Genomic DNA, 17,040 nt, shown 5'->3' with positions numbered 1-17,040 from the left:
TTTGAATCATTTGAATGATTCTGCTGAGGAAGATTGATTTGCTTTCCGTCGGTGTACTCGGTGTACTTTTTTTTTATGGTTTTTGTTTTGGTTTTGTTTGTTTTTGTTTTTGTTTTTGTTTAACTTCTGATTGGAAATAAAATTCTTTACTATATCTATGATTTTTGTTTGTTGTTGTTTTTTTTTTTTTTTTTAAGTACTGATTGGAAATAAAATCCTTTACTACATCTATGATTTTTTGTTTTTTTTTTTTGTTTTTTTGTTTTTTTTTTTTTTTCGATATTTGTTAATTGTGCGTTTTAAATGGTCTTCTGGAGTACATCTGCATAGATCCTCCCACACCATTCCGTAGCCAACGACATAGATGCAGGTCGTATGACTTCCCGTACATTCCTTGTTTTGCTCGTTTTCCCATTTTAATTCTTCGATAGGGTACAATTTTCCTTTCTTTTGTGCACTCGGTGTGTTTATCGACGTAAGGGTTTCTTTTGGTGTTTCTGTCGCTGACGTCATTAAAGATGCAAATTCCCTAATGAACGGTTTTTCATTTGCTCCTCCAGCGCTGTAGATGGGTTCTGGTATCATTGAATCCATTTCTTGACCATCACTTTCGCTTACGTTACGTGATTGCTTGCGTCGTCTGAAGCTTTCCTTAATCCGTGGAATAGGATTACAGGCAATAAAAATTCTTAGACAGATGAGAAATAGGATGAATCCTATCGCGGAGAGAGCCATGATTTTTAAGGTGTCAAACCAGGAAAACATGTTTCCGATTTGATTGTCCTGTTCTTCTGTTACTAGGATGTCAGGTAACTCTTTGCCTTCGCCTTCATTAATTCGTCCCACCAGGTCATTTAGGATGTTCAGCTGTTCCATTTCCATTGTTCCATGAGCTGGGTGGTTCTTTAATCCATAGTCGAAACTGTTTAAGTGCAGTTCTTCGAATTCTGCAATTAAATCCAGATTTGAGGTGTGTATGGTCGCCTCTTGTTTAATCCAGTCTCCTGCTGTTGCGTTATGTTGCCACGTATGAGGATATCCGTTGATGTTTATCAATTGTGATTTCCAAAAACACTCCAAATACGGGTGAATAGACCATCCGTCGAGTCCGATCGTACAGTTGTTTTTTTCGTAAACGAAAAATGGCTGGAACCCACACTTGGTCTCTTTTGCTGATAGTGATATCCTGTTTGGGTCGCATTGTTGCAATGTCATGGCTTGACCAAAACCATATATCCTTGTACACATTGGAAGTCCGAGTGCGGCGGCTGCAAGCAATCCATTTGTTTGGGCTAAGATTATGGCTTGCGTTCGTTTTATTTTTGATAACTGGCAGTACCCATCCCGAATTTCTTTTGCCAATTTATGGTCGTGTTCAGTTTCAATACTGATTTTGTATTGTTCGTGCATTTTTCCAAGCTCGTATTTTATCAAGTCACTTAGCTCCTCAGTGGATTTTGGTAGACCGTTACTTGTATTAGCGTCCTTTAGCGGTCGATAGTTATCCACTACAATTTCGTGTACTGTATTTTCTTTTTGTTGTCTTGAATCCTTAATTTGATCATTTGAATTTTTGTTTTGAAATTCTGACTTATCTTGGGTTGTATTGCGTTGTCTCTCAATTTTGTCTATATCTTTTTCTTCGTTATCCTTTGATTTTGTTATTCCAGTGGTTGTTGTTTCGCTTGGCTGTTCTCTTATTTGACTTGGTGTAAGATATTTTAGGCTTATAGTTGGCTCGGTGGACGAAATAATTTCAGCTTGGTTAGATTTTCGTTTTATTGTGTCCGTCGTTGTGGTTTCTGTGTTAACTTTTTCTGTAGTTGTAGATGACTGTGTCGTGATAGTCGTTTTGAGTGATGTACTAGTTAATGTTGTTGATGCGGTTGTTGATGTTATTGTTGGTAATTTCTCTGCTTCTGTTGATTTCGTAGTAGATTTTGATGTTGTAGTTGATTTGGGTGTAGAGGGTGGTATTTGTGTGATAGTGGTTGTTTTTAGTGTGGTAGTACTTGGTTTGTGAATGATGGTGGTCGGTTTTTGTGTGGTAGTGGTCTGTTTCTGTGTGGTTGTTGTCGGTTTTTTTGTGGTTGTGGTCGACTTTTTTGTGGTAGTGGTTGATTTTGTTGTTGTTGTTTTGAATGTTGTTGTCGGTTTTGTTGTGGTTGTGGTCAGCCTAATCGTTGTTGTTGTTGTTTCTGTCTTCGCACTTGTTGTTACCGTGGCTGCAATGGAAGGTATGACTGATTTATCTGTTGTAGCAGTCATGGATGTTGCTGACTTTGTCATTATGGTTGAATTTTTAGTTATTCCTTCCGTTGCGTTTGTTTTATAGTTAATCTCCTTTGGATCACGATGGTTTAATGGTGGCAAGATTGGTAGATTTTTTCCAAATAAGGCGTGTTGCGTATGTAGAGATATTATTGCTGCTGCCGAAAATGTTCTAGGTTGATGTGGATTCCGGTACTCGAAGCTAAAATGTTGTTTCTGGCTTGTTCCATGACAGTGTCCCAACGATAATTTATCGACCCGTCTTGTTAGACATTTCCGGTCCGAAGCGCCTGAATGAAGTCCTGTTCTATCACTGGCCATTAATTGTCCTGTGTGATCGAATGTTCCCCAGATGGAACTTTTATCTGAGCATTCGTGCAGGATGAGCATCGTTGTGTTCGCTTTAATACAGCTGTTTGTGTTAAATGGTCTTATCGTGAAGTCGGAGGAATAGAGGAATATTCGAAGGCTTGGCCCTTGCTGGATGCTTCGCTACAGTTAGCCACGGTTGTTTGTGATTGCACCAAGGGGTCATTACTTGTTAATAATTTTTGTAGGCTTGTTTGACATTTGATCCAATTAGGATCGCATGCTTCGAGTATTATTGCTTTGTTAATGCCATTGTGTGTTAAACATTTTTCATCGGGTGACTTACCATGTTTCATTAGTCCCCATCCTATCATGTCCCATATGATATTTCCTTTCCCATGGTTCCGTTTTAATAATCCTCCGAAAATTGGCGAACTGACGGTGGTTGTTACTGATGTCCTCTGTTCCAACTGGATTTCTTCGAATTCGTCAATGGATGCATCTGGGAAATTGTCCAACACATCCGGGTTTGTTGTTAGGATTTCGATAACCCATTGTTGATTTTCACTAATTGTTCCCTGTCTACTGCACGTTTTTAGTGTTGCCAATCTAACTCGTCCTTCTTCTTCATCATGTAAGGTGATGCATAGACCTGTTTCTAGAGAAATCCATTGGTAGTTAATTAAATCCAGTATCCATCTTGATGTTTTTTCGGTACAATTTTCTGCCATAATTTGATTGTTTTCATTTGCCACGATGCAGATGTTAGTGTTCATAAGCCTTATACTGTGATCTACGATGTATTCGAATTTTGTTCCTGTTGGCAAAGGGTCTTGGATATCATATTGGTTGTGGACTGATACTTGCGTGTTTATTGATGAGCCATTAACCATGAGATACGCAATTGTATCTTTTTTAGTCATAATCCCATTTTCTTCTACGTTTGTTATTATAGGATGACCCAATCGTATCGAACCCCATGCATACGATATGCTGTAAAGTCTTTTTCCCATAGCTTCTTTTTAACACGATTGTCAAGAAATTCAATTTCTTTATTAGTCGACCGTTTTACTTTGTTCGCTACTGGGTCTGCGTATTCATTGCAAGACCATGTATCTATATTTACTTGGTTTTCACAGGATGGTAATGAAATTTAAAAATTTTTATATAACTTTGTGGTCGTCTCTCCTGGAAAAATAAGAAATGTCAAAGGCATCCCTACTACTTTAAATCCAGGTTGGGTAAATTCTTTAATATTTATATCTGGTTTGTTAGAGAAAGTTATTTCTATCTGTTTGTTATTACCTAGTAGACGGCTAGTGTTTACATTAATCATTGAGTTTGTTAATTCTATATACCCTTCACCTTTAAAAATAATTTGTGAATTTGATGAATTTGTTGATCTATCTCCCCATACTATGGTGTTATGATTTTGTGTATACTCCCCTTCTTGCTGAGTGGTGTTTAAGAATCCAAATGGACTTTCCACTAAGCTTTCTGGTGTCTCTTGTTTTAATGTTATCTCTTCCGCTAAGCAATTTAATGCATGGTATTCTTTGATAGCATACCACTTCCCTTCCCCTGTAGGAGTTGATGTAAAACTCAACGTTGTTGTTCCTGCCTGCATAAGATTACCCCCACATTTTTTATTATTTACTATTTCCCAGCATTCAATTGCTGAGAGTAATTTTGTTTCCTGTGAATAAACTGTGTCAAAAGACCCTATCCAGAAAGATCCGGTTATTTTCTTAGTCTTAATCCATTGTTTGCAAGTCCATCTTTTCCAAGTTTTTATTGGGTTTTGTTTAGTCATTAGCGTATAATTTGTTAGGTATCTTGGTTGATGGTTAGTGCTGGGGTTTTTGCAATAGTATGGTGAGTTAATATCTAGAATTCCTCGTGTTTTAACATAATTGCAGTCGCATACAGACGAGAAGATTGTGGGGGTTGTTTGCAATGTAGTTAGAATGCAAATGAGTAGTAATTTTTTCTCCATCTGTTAAAAAAAAATTAATTGCATTTTAGAAATGGGATGCCTAATTTCTCGATCTTAAATTATATCGTGAGGTTGTCCTAAAGTCAGAATTAGTCTGGTCTACTGGATTGGGGAATAGCATTCTTGGATCTAAGAATGATATTATGGGTTCTTTCAGTCCAAGTTGCTTTTTAGGCCTCCCTGGTCTTCGTCTAATGGCTGTCGTTTCTGCTTTTCTCGCATCGATCTCTTGTTCTTGTTTGGCCGGAGCATCTCGTGCCATATAAGGTTTAAGTCGGTTGCAGTGAACAATCGATTTTTGTTTTTCATTTGTAATGTTTTGGATTTCGTACGTAATTTCTGAGAAACCGCGTATGATTTTAAATGGACCATTCCATCTATTTATAAATTTTCGGGCTTGGGGTGGTGCTTTTAATAGTACCAGATCACCTGGATTGTACTTGACACTTTTTGTCCCGTCATCATAATACTTTTTCTGCTTCGTTTGAGCTTTGAACAAATGTTGGTTCGCTAATTCTTGTGCCTTTTCCCACTGGCGATAATATTCTTCATGTTGATTTCCTTCCATTTCGTAATGACTGTTGATCTTAATGTCGTTTGGTAGAATGGGTTCTCTTCCGTGGAAAAGGTAAAATGGGCTATCTTTAAGAGTTGCTTGTTTAGACGTGTTATATGCGAATGTGACGAATGGCAGATATCTGTCCCATTCCTCGGGTTCGTCTACCACATAACAAGCAAGCATATCACATAGCGTTCTGTTAAACCTTTCTACTAATCCATCGGTTTGTGGATGATATGCAGTTGTACGCATCTGTTTTATCTTAAATAATTTACATATTTCTTGAACAATATTTGATAAAAAATTTGTTCCTTGATCTGTCAACACGATTTCTGGGGCTCCATATTTTGTTATTAACTTATTTACTAGAATATTGGCTATTGTTTGTGCGGTTTTATTTTTCATTGGAAATGTAAAGACAAATCTACTGGCATAGTCTGACAATACTAAAATATATTTATATCCCTTAACACTTTCTTGAATTGGTCCAACTACATCCATTGCAATTCTTTCCCATACCCTATCTACTGGTGGCAAAGGTTGCAGTGGTGCTTTACTCGTGCCAAATGCTTTTCGTCTTGCACACTTTAAACAACTGTTAACGTATGCCGTGACATCAGATCGCATATTAGGCCAAGAGTATTGCCTTTGTAGTCTTGCTAGAGTTTTTGTTATACCTAAATGTCCTGCTAATATGTGGTCATGATTTTCTTCCATGATTTCTCTTATTTTCACAATGGGAACTACTATCCTTCCATATTTATCAATTAGTTCTTGTTTCTCATTTAACTTATATCCATTTATATTTTCTTTTTTATTTCCGTTCTGTATCTTTTTAAGATTCTCTATTATTCTTCGGCAATAGTTCATGCTGTAACTCAGTCCATTCTTTCTCCAAATTATTAACCTGGGGTTCTGTTTTCGATTCTACTTTAGCAATGGGTAATATTGGAATACGACTAAGAGTGTCGGCGTTTTGGTGTGACTTACCAGATCGATATCCGATTACGATGTCAAATTCTTGTAATTTCAATGCCCATCTTGCTAGTCGTCCTGCCGGTTCGGATTTGCTCATCAACCATTCTAAAGGTCGATGATCAGTGAATACCGTAAACTTCCGGCCGTATAAGTACGTTCTGAATACATCTACAGCATGAATGATTGCATATGCTTCTTTCTCTGTTGTTGACCATTTGGCTTCACGGTCATTCAGATGTTTAGAAGTATACGCGATGACGACTTCTAGGTCGTCTGATTCACTGTGATCCTGTTCGTCGGTCGCAGCTGAATCCGCTGATTGAGGTGGAGATTGTATTTGTGCCAAGACTGCTCCCATTCCGTATCCTGATGCATCCGTATAGATGATAAATTCGCGCGTGAAATTGGGATAGCTCAGAATAGGTCTAGATATGAGGCAGTTCTTTATACAATTAAAGGCGTCCCTTTGTTCTTCCCCCCATTTCCATTCGACTGACTTCCTTGTCAGTGCTGTCAATGGATGAGCTTTATCAGCGAAAGCTCTGATAAATGTTCGATAGTAGCTTGCTAGTCCCAAAAATGAACTCAATTCTTTTGTGTTTTTAGGTGCAGGGTAATTAATAATTGATTCCAATTTTTTAAGATTTGGTGTTATGCCTTGTTCTGATACTATGTAACCTAAATAGTCCAACTTCTCTTGAAAGAATTCGCATTTTTTTCGTTTTAGTTTTAAACCCGCTTTTGTCAACAATTTAAAAACTTCTTCTAAATGTTTTATATGTTCGTCAATCGAACTACTGAAAACAATAATGTCATCTAGTTATCCAATGCAAACTTAAAAAGTACATCTTTCAGGATGTTATTCATTGCTCTTTGAAAAGTGCTTGGTGCATTTGTTAATCCAAATGGCATACGATTGAATTCATATTGTCCAATTCACATATAAAAGCTGTTTTATATTTATCGCTTTCTTCTATTTCTATTTGCCAGTATCCGCTTAATAAATCCAGTGTTGAAAAATACTTTGAACCGCACAATGCATCTACGGTATCATCTATTCTAGGTAAGGGATATCTATCTTTTATCGTTATTTTGTTTAATTGTCTATAGTCAATGCACATTCTCATTTCACCATCCTTTTTGTTAACCATTACAATTGCTGCTGAGAATGGACTATGACTTTCTCTTATTATTTTATTTTGTAGCATACTATCAATCTTCGATTTTACCGTATTTTTTTGTGCTTCAGGCGTTCTACGCAGACGCTGATTAATTGGTGCGCTAGCTCCCGTATTAATGAAATGTTTGACATTAATAGCCAACCCAAGGTCTGATTCTTTATCTGCAAACAATCTTTCGTTTTTTACAAGCAACCATTCAATTTTTGTTTTTACTTCATTAGGAAAATTGGGTATTTTAAAGTCCTTCTTTTCTAATTTTCTATTTTCCTGGTTTGATAAATCTAATTGACTAAAAGCTTCTAAATTAATGTAGTCTTTTGTAGTTAATGGAAGTTCCTCTTCTTCTACATTGGATAAAGGCCTTAGTGGGATATTTATTCCCACTTCGGAAAAAGTTATGCTATACAATGGCAATATACTTTCGCAAAAACTATGTTCTACTCCATAGTGATCATAACTGATCTGCTTATTTTTAGTGTTAATTTTTACGTTATTGCTAGCCAAAAAATCTAATCCTAAGATACAATTTTCATTAAGATTTTCCATTACATAAAAGTTGTGGTTAATGAAATGATTCTTATTTATTATTATTTTAAATTCATATTGGCCTAATGATTTGAGCTCTTGTCCTGATACTGTCCTAAATATCGGATCATCGCTGTTTCTTATTTGTTTTAAATTTTTATCACTTATGTTAAAATTAAAGCTAGATGAAATTAAACTTGCTGCTGCACCAGTGTCTACTAAAGCTTTTGTTTCTTTTTCACAAATTCTAATTGGGATACGTATAAGTTTAGGTATTTCCGCCGTAAATTTAGGTTTTACATGATAGTTAATAATGCTATTGGAATTATAGAGTGAGTGGTTTCCTACATTTGACGTCGTGGTTGACGGTTGATACGTGCCATATCTGTCCAACATTCTCTTGCAATGTGTCCTTTTTTGTTGCACTTGTAGCACGTAATGTCACTGTTTTTCGCCGGTTGTGTGTTGTGAAAAGGTTGTACTCGTTGTTGATACTGATCACCAGTCGATTCACGCCATGGCTGATTTTGAGGGTTCCCAAAATTTGAGGGTTGGTATATATTCCTTCGCGGTTGATACAAATTATTCTGTGGCCGTTGAAATTGTCTTTGGTTTAGTTGCCGTTGGCCATTTTGATGTGGCCCGTATGAATAAGGTGTTTGGCGTTACGTTGTTGATTCTTGAAAACTTTCCCTTCCCCTCTGGGCGTTATAGTTTTCTCTATATGGGCTGGCTTCTCTGCTTCTGGAAAAACTTGGTTCTCGGCTGCGTGAGTAGCTTGATTCGCGGCTGTTTTGCTGATTATTGTTAAATCGTACTCTCGGATACTGTGGTCTTGAATTGTGTTCCCGTGATTGTGATCTGCGGGGCTCGTATTGGTCAGTGGCTGCTATGACTGCAGTTTTTTCCTGTGATATTTCATTTTTATTAGCACATTCCATCTCTAAAATTTTCTGTCTTAATTTCTCTATTTCGAAATCCTGTTGTTTTCCATTGTGTGCAATGCCGGCAATGACTGCTGTTAGTTCTTTGTCGTCATTGTTTTCTTTGTTTTGCAAGATCTGTTTCGAAATAAACAGTTGTTTGCATAGTGCATCTAATTCATTGGCATCTTCTGGCATTCGAAGGTAAAGTTCCGTTTTTATTTTTGGTAAGATCCCTTGGATTAAAATTTTAATTTTGGTGGTATCCCGCATCTTTTTTACTTTACTCAAGAGCTGGTCTTCCACAACTGTCTTGTTGTGGTCAAGTTTTTCTTCTTTTCCTTCGATTCCGTCGTATAGGTTGTTTAATCTTGACACGAAGCTCTGCAGTTTTCTTCCGGTTTCTGTTTTAGCTGCAACAATTTTTTCTTTAAGGCGGCTAGATCATAGGCGTCTTGGAATCTTGCTAAGATTGCTGATCGCCAGTCATCGTATTCAAGTTCATCTCCTTGCTCTGATACGTATTCTTCGTGCCAATCCAGAGCTTCACCTTTAAGTCTGTCTGAAAAGAAACGTAATTTTTGGGTGTCGTCCCAATTGTTGTTTCTTGCTACGTGCTCAGCTGTTTTAAGCCACTCCGTTATCATTTTGTCTGTGCTTTTTCCTTTGTATGGAGGGATGGATTTTTTATCTTCTCGAGAGAACAGTTCCCCCAATACTTTTACTATTGGTTGAGTAAAGGTTTTGATCATGTCTATTTCTTCTGCGGTAGAGGTTTTTTCTGTTGATTTTCCTATTGGGTTGTGTCTCGAAGTCTCAGCTTCCTCGGAAGTATCGTGGTCAACTCCCATGATTTTAAAATTTGGTTTCTTTTTGTTACAAAGTTCGTTCTGTTTCTGTAATAGTTCTATTGTTTTATTCTGGGACTCTATTTGTTTTTTTAGAGTTTCAATGGTTTGCTGTTGCTTTAAAACGTGTTCTGTATCTAATTCGAAATGTAATGATTTGTCGTTTATTTCACTTAGTGATGTTAGATCGTTTATCTGTTCTATTAGTTTTGAAACTTCTCCTGTATGTTCTTCTGTTCTAGAATTGTCTGAGCTCTCTGCTTCGATGTAAAAAGCTTCTTTTTGCTTATACTCCACTAGACGTTCCTCAAGGCGTTGTATCTTGCTCTCCTGTGTTGAAATGAGTGTTTCTTTATCTCTTATTTGTCTTTCGAGGTTTCTATTCCTTGCGGCTAATTCTAGTTGCCCTTTGTGTAGACAGCTTCTTTCTCCCTTTGTTGTTTCGAGAGAGTTTTTCAATTCTCTTACCTCCTTTTCTAATTCGTCGCTTCTTTCTTTCTTTGCCTTTTCGTTTTTGTCAACGTTTTTATAACTTTCTGGGAGTAACTTGTTTTCGTTTCGGAGTTTGTTTATATTTTCTTGACCTTCGGTTTCCACGTGTGCTGTAGTTTCTTCCTTCTTTTTCAATAGTTTTTTAAGATATTCTTCGTTTTCTGTGTTTTTTCGAATTATTTGTTCTAATTCACTGATTCGCTGATAAGTTTTTTCTAGTGAATTCTTTAAGAATTCGTTACTTTCTATTATTTTTTCGGTCGATTGATTTGGGTTCCTTTCTTTTTTTGCAATTTGTTTTTGTAAGTTAAAATTTTCTAAACTGATTTCATCTGTTCGTTTTTTCTCTGCGACTTGTTGCGCAAGTGCTTCTTCTTGTAGAATGGTGTTTACTTTGATCAAGAATTCTTTCTCTTTACCGTTAACAGTTTTTAACTGCTGTAAAAGAGTGTCTACGTTACTAAATTCTCCTCCGAGTGACTGAATCTGATCTCTTATAGTTTTTGTTGTTTTACTTATTGTCTCGTGAGTGATTTCGTCTGGCGTATTTAAAGTTTCTTTTAATATTGAGTACGCAAATTGGTATAAGGCGTTATGCGCCGCTGTATTTGCCCCTTTTTTTCTATCTTCCAATTGTTTTATCGTGGTTGTTGTTGAAGTTGTTTGATAACTTTTTGATTTTTCCTTAGTATACTTGTATTCTATTTCAACTAATTCTTTCCAGCTGAGAATAAATGCGGCTCTTGGCGTTTTGATTTCAGATTCAGGATTTGTTATATCATGGGTTTTCAAATTTGAGTTTACTGGTGGTGAAGTTTCGTTAGTTAAGTCAGGGTAAACGGAGTCGGTCCTGAGAGTAGTCTGTGGTAAAAAAGATTTCTGCATTCGCTTACCGTGATGGATTTTGTTGACCGACGCAAGTAGAAAGAGAGAAAAAAAAAATTATTAGTACTTTATCCTCCTGATTCAATTTTATTGTCTACTGTTTCGAAGTCTCTTATACCGGTGACAAAATCTTTTATTTCAATTTCAAGTCTCGTTGGGACCTCCAATTGTAAGATTTGCCAGGCGTGTATTTATTAGACTTCTACAATAGCAATACAACCAAACCAAGAAGCATGACACTACTCTGAATATTGTTGCGAATAACATTACTTTTATACAGAATTGCAAGTGGTACATTGGGTGTGGCTTAGATGGCGGTGGCGTGTGGTCACTTGGTCATGTGGGCGTTGCCTTGGTGTACACCTTGCGTACACTCAATTTCCGTGCAGATTTCCCATCTTCTGTAAAGCGTAAATAATGCAGTTGGCTCGTTTCACCATGTAAGATTTTAGTTCAGCCCGTGACTGAACTTACCTTAGTAAAGAGAAAAATGTGAAGATGAAATAAAGAACACACGGGAGCACTGGCTGCTGTCTTGACGGTGTGAGGTATATTCTGTAACTAACTGCCCCTTGCCCTGTACATTTTCCGGCCGGTAGGCCGAGGGGCGGGGCTACACAAAATAAATTGTAACATGGTGGGCTCCTAGCGAGGGCCACCCAAATCATAGGCAATAAAACGTGATGGAAGTCGCGTCCGTCTTCCAGCTCGTGTTGGATGTTGGGAACGAGATATATTCCCAACACAAGCCACAATTCATTTTGTTTTCACCAGCTGCATTGACTGTGTTCCAACAATCTTCAGAGACTGTTCCCTTTTGCATCCCTCAAACAACCACCAATTCATTTTGTTGTTGACAGCTTTGACTGCGTTTCAACACCCTTAAGAAACCGTTCACTTTTGTATCCCTCAAACAACCACATATTCTTTGGTTTTTAAACAGCTCCATTGACTGCATACCAACACCTTTCAGAGACCGTTTCCTTTTGCATCCCTCAAACAACAACCTATTCTTTGAGTTTTCAAAAGACCCGTTGACTGCGTTCCAACCCCTTTGAGAGACTGTTCCCTTTTTCAGCCCTCAAACAACCACCAGTTCTCTGTCCTCAACACCTCAATTGACTGCGTTCCAACACAATTGAGAGACTGTTCCCTTTTGTATCCCTCAAACAACAACCATTGCCTTGGGTTGTCAACAGCACCATTGTCTGCGTTCCAGCACTTTTCAGGGACTGTTCCCTTTTGAATCCCTCAAACAAGCCCCAATTTATTGTGTTTTCAATAGCTCCTCTGACTGCGTTCCAACACTTTTCAGAGACCGTTCCCTTTTGCACCCCTCAAACAACCACCCCTTCATTTTGTTCCCAACAGCTCCCCTGACTGTGTTCCAACACTTTTAAGAGACTGTTACCTTTTGCTTTCCTGAAACAACCACCAATTCCTAGGGTTCTCAACAGCCCCTTTGCTGCGTTGCAGCACTTTTCAGAGACCGTTACCTTTTGCATCTCTCAAACAACCACCTATTCCTTGGGTTCTCAACAGCCCCATTTGCTGCATTGCAGCACTTTTAAGAGATTGTCCCTTTTGTAGCCCTCAAACAACTACTATTGCTTAGTGTTCTCAACAGCTCCACTGACTGCTAACTAACAATTTTAAGAGACCGTTCCCTTTTGCACCTCTCAAACAACCACCTTGCATTTTGTTCTCAACAGCTCCACTGAAAGCATTCCATCACTTTTAAGATACCGTTCCCTTTTGCAGCCCTCAAACAACCACTATAACCTTTTGTTCTTGACAGCTCCATTGACTGTGTGCCCCCAACCTTGAGAGACCGTTCCCTTTGCTTCCCTCAAATAACCACTGTTACTTTGTGTTCTGGACAGCTCCTTTGACTGCATTCCAACACCCATAAGAGGCCGTTCCCTTTTGCATTCTTTAAAACAAGCACCATCTCATTGTATTCCCACCAGCTACGTTGCCTGGTTCCAACACCTTTCAGAGACTGTTCCCTTTTACATCCCTAAAACAACCACCAATTCATTGAGTACTTACAACTAATTAAGAGACCGTTCTCTTTTGCTTCCCTGAAACAACCACCATTACTTTGTATTCATAACATTATTTGATTGTGTTTCACCACCCTGCAGAGACCATTCCCTTTTTCATCCCTCAAACAAGCCCCAATTCTTTTTTCATCCCTCAAACAAGCCCCAATTCTTTTTGTTTTCCCAAGCTCTGTTGACTGTGTTCCAACACCTTTCAGAGACCGTTCCCTTTTGAATCACTCAACAATCATTCATTCTTTATGTTGACTTCATTCCAGCAATCTTCAGAGACCGTTCCCTTCTTCATCCCTCAGACAACCACCAATTAATTGAGTACTAACAACTAATTAAGAGAACATTCCCTTTTGCATCCCTTAAAAAAGTACTAATTATTGTGTTTTTAACAACTCCATTGGCTGAAATCCAACACCCTTTAGAGACCGTTCCCTTTTGCTTCCCTCAAACTACCACCATTACTTTCTATTCATAACAGCTCCTTTGACTGTGTTTCACCACCCTTCAGAGACCGTTCCATTTTGCATCCCTCTAACAACAACCAATTCAGTGTATTCCCACCAGCTCCATTGACTGCATTCCAACACCCTTAAGAAACCGTTCCCTTTTGCATCCCTCAAACAACCACCAATTCTTTGTCCTCAACAGCTCAATTGACTACGTTCCAACACCATTGAGAGACCGTTCCCTTTTGTATCCCTCAAACAACTACCAATTCCTTGGGTTTTCAACAGCCCAATTGGCTGCGTTCCAGGTCTTTTCAGAGACCGTTCCCTTTTGCATCCCTCAAACAACCAACCCTACATTTTGTTCCCAACAGCTCCACTGACTGCGTTCCAGCACTTTTCAGAGACCTTTCCCTTTTGCAGTTCTAAACAAGTACCCATTCATTGTCTTTTCAACACCTCCATTGGCTGCATTCCAACACCTTTGAGAGCCTTTTCCCTTTTGCATCCCTCGAACAACCAACTATTCATTGTGTTCTCAACAGATCCATTTACTGCGTTCCAACACACTTGAGAGACTGTTCCGTTTTGCATACCTCAAACAACCACGAATTCATTGAGTACTTTCAACTGCTTAACAGACTGTTTCCTTTTTGCATCCCTCAAACAAGCACCAATTCATTTTTTCTTAACAACTCTATTGTCTGCATTTTTTTCATCCCTTAAAGAACCACACTGGCATTTTTTTTTCTTGACAGCTCAATGGATTTCCAACACCATTAAGAGATTGTTCTCTTTTGTTCCAGTGCGCGTGTCCATTGGTTCGACAGGGTTCACGTAACTTTTTCTTCCTGTAAAAAGGAAACCAACTGGAAAGAGGTCGACCACTTGAAAAGGGTTCAAACTGCCACAGGTTAGGCTTAACCTTTTTCTTTCTAATTTGCGTGGACAAGACGGGTAAAAGGACGGACGGAAGAAAACTGTGGGAAGGGCGAAACCCGCGGGAACGGCAGAAACAAAGAACAGGTTCGAAACGACGGTAAGGGGACGGACATCGTCTACTACTTCTATTAATGCGTAAAGGGTATTTGTGGAACGGATTTGTTTGCGTATCTGTCTGTCTGTTTGTCCGGGGAACTATCGTTGTGCGCGTGGTACTATTGGTTCGAGAGGGTGCACGTGACTTTGTTTTACCTGGTAAAAGGTCGACTACCTGGAAAAAGAGCGACTACCTAAAAAGGGTTCGAACTGATACCGGCTAGGCTTAACCGTTTTCTTTCCAATTTCCGTGGACAGGGCGTGTAAAACGACGGAATGGGGAAAACGGCGCGCAGGTGTAGACCTACGGGCAGAGCGGAAACAACGGACAGGTTGGAAACGACGGGCAGGGGACGGACATTGGTAAAGCACTAAAACTGCAGGACCAAGTAAGGAGCAAGGCATGGCCTTGGGGGCAGTTTCAAAGTGCGCTTATCCGTGATTTGTTTTTCATCCATTGTCTTTTACGTGTATGAGAACTACTTGACAAAACGTGGATTATTAAGTTGTAAGTGGATTAGGGCTTTACTTGGATTCAGCGGTTAAACATGGATTAAGAGGCTTAAAGTGGATTAAGGGGCTTTAGGTGGATTAAGACGATTTAGGTGTATTAAGGGGCTTTAGATGGATTAAGGGGCTATTAGTGGATTAGGGGGCTTTAGGTGGATTCAGGGATTTAAGAACAGGTCCGACCATCCACACCAACACTAAATACTAGACTTCACCTATTACCGTCCTGGGACGGGCCGCCGTATACTAGTCTCCTACTTTTATAAAAACCCAAGGGTACTTTGTGGGCGGAGTTTGTTTGTGAATTTGTCTGTGTGTTTGTTTGTTCGTTCAAGGTCGTGTAGGCGCACGCTGTCATTGGTTGGACGGCGTCAAGTGCTTTTTTTCTACCTGCGAAAAGGTTCGACTACCTGAAAAGGGTTCGACCTGCCGCCAGCAAGGCTTAACCTTTTTCCTCTTTCCGCTTTTCTACACTGTAGCTATTCCCCACACCGCACTCCGCATTTTATCTACCCCGACCCCACCATAATGGCCGACGTCAACCATATCCCAAGCACACAGCCTTCACGTCAACGGTAATAAGATTATATATTTATTACAGCTTCATTGACTGCATTCCAATTAATTTCAGAGACCATTGCCTTTTGCACCCCTCAAACAACCACCACTGCATTTTGTTCTCTACTGCTCCACTGACTACATTCCAACACTTTTAGAAACCGTTTCCTTTTGCATCCCTCAAACAACCACCAATTCATTGTATTCTGATTAGCTCCATTGACTGCATTCCAACACCTTTGAGAGACCGTTGCCTTTTGCATCCCTCAAACAAGCCCCCATTCATTTTGTTTTGACCAGCTCCATTGACTGTGTTCCAACAATCTTCAGAGACCGTTGCCTTTTGCATCCTTCAAACAGCCACCAATTCATTGTGTTGTTCACAGCTTCCTCGACTGCATTCCAACACCTTTGAGGGACCGTTCTCTTAAGCATCACTCCACTATCACAGATTCTTTATGTTCTCAACAGCTCCTTTGACTGCTTTCCAGCACCCTAAAGAGACCGTTTCTATTTGCATCCCTCAAACAAGCCTCAATTCATTGTGTTTTCACCAGCTCCATTGACTGTATCCAACACTTTAAGAGACCGTTCTCTTTTGCAGCCCTCAAACAACCAATGTTAATTTGTGTTCTGGACAGCTCCTTTGCCTGCGTTCCAACAAAATTATGAGACCGTTCTCTTTTGGTTCCCTGAAACAACCAACATTACCATGTATTTTAACAGCTCCCTTGACTGCTTTTCACCAACCTTCAGAGACCGTTTCCTTTTGCATCCCTCAGACAACCACCTATTCATTGTGTTCTCATTAGCTCCATTGACTGCTTTGCATCACTCTTTAAAGATCGTTCCCTTTTGCATCCCTCACACAAATACCAATTCATTGTATTCTGATTAGCTCCATTGACTGCATTCCATCACCTTTGAGAGACCGTTGCCTTTTGCATCCCTCAAAAAAGCCCCAATTCCTTTTGTTTTCACCAGCTACCTTGGCTGTGTTCCAACAATCTTCATAGACCGTTCCCTTTTGCATCCCACAAACAACTACCTATTCTTTGAGTTTTCAAAAGCTCCATTGACTGTGTTCCAGCATACTTTAGAGACCGTTCCCTTTTTCAGCCCTCAAACAACCACCAGTTCTAATTGCTCAACAGCTCAATTGACTGCGTTCCAACACCATTGAGAGACCGTTCCCTTTTGTATCCCTCAAACAACAACCAATGCCTTGGGTTTTCAACAGCCCCATTGTCTGCGTTCCAGCACTTTTAAGGGACCATTCCCTTTTGCATCCCTCAAACTAGCTCCAATTTATTGTGTTTTCAATAGCTCCATTGAGTGCTTTCCAATACTCTTAAGAGACCGTTCCCTTTTGCACCCTTTCAAACAACCACCACTTCATTTTGTTCTCAACAGCTCCTCTGACTGCGTTCCAACACTTTTCAGAGACCGTTGCCTTTTGCA

This window comes from Daphnia magna, linkage group LG8 (assembly GCF_020631705.1).
Source record: "Daphnia magna isolate NIES linkage group LG8, ASM2063170v1.1, whole genome shotgun sequence".
NCBI classification, from domain to species: domain Eukaryota; kingdom Metazoa; phylum Arthropoda; class Branchiopoda; order Diplostraca; family Daphniidae; genus Daphnia; species Daphnia magna.
This window is presented reverse-complemented; position numbering follows the sequence as displayed.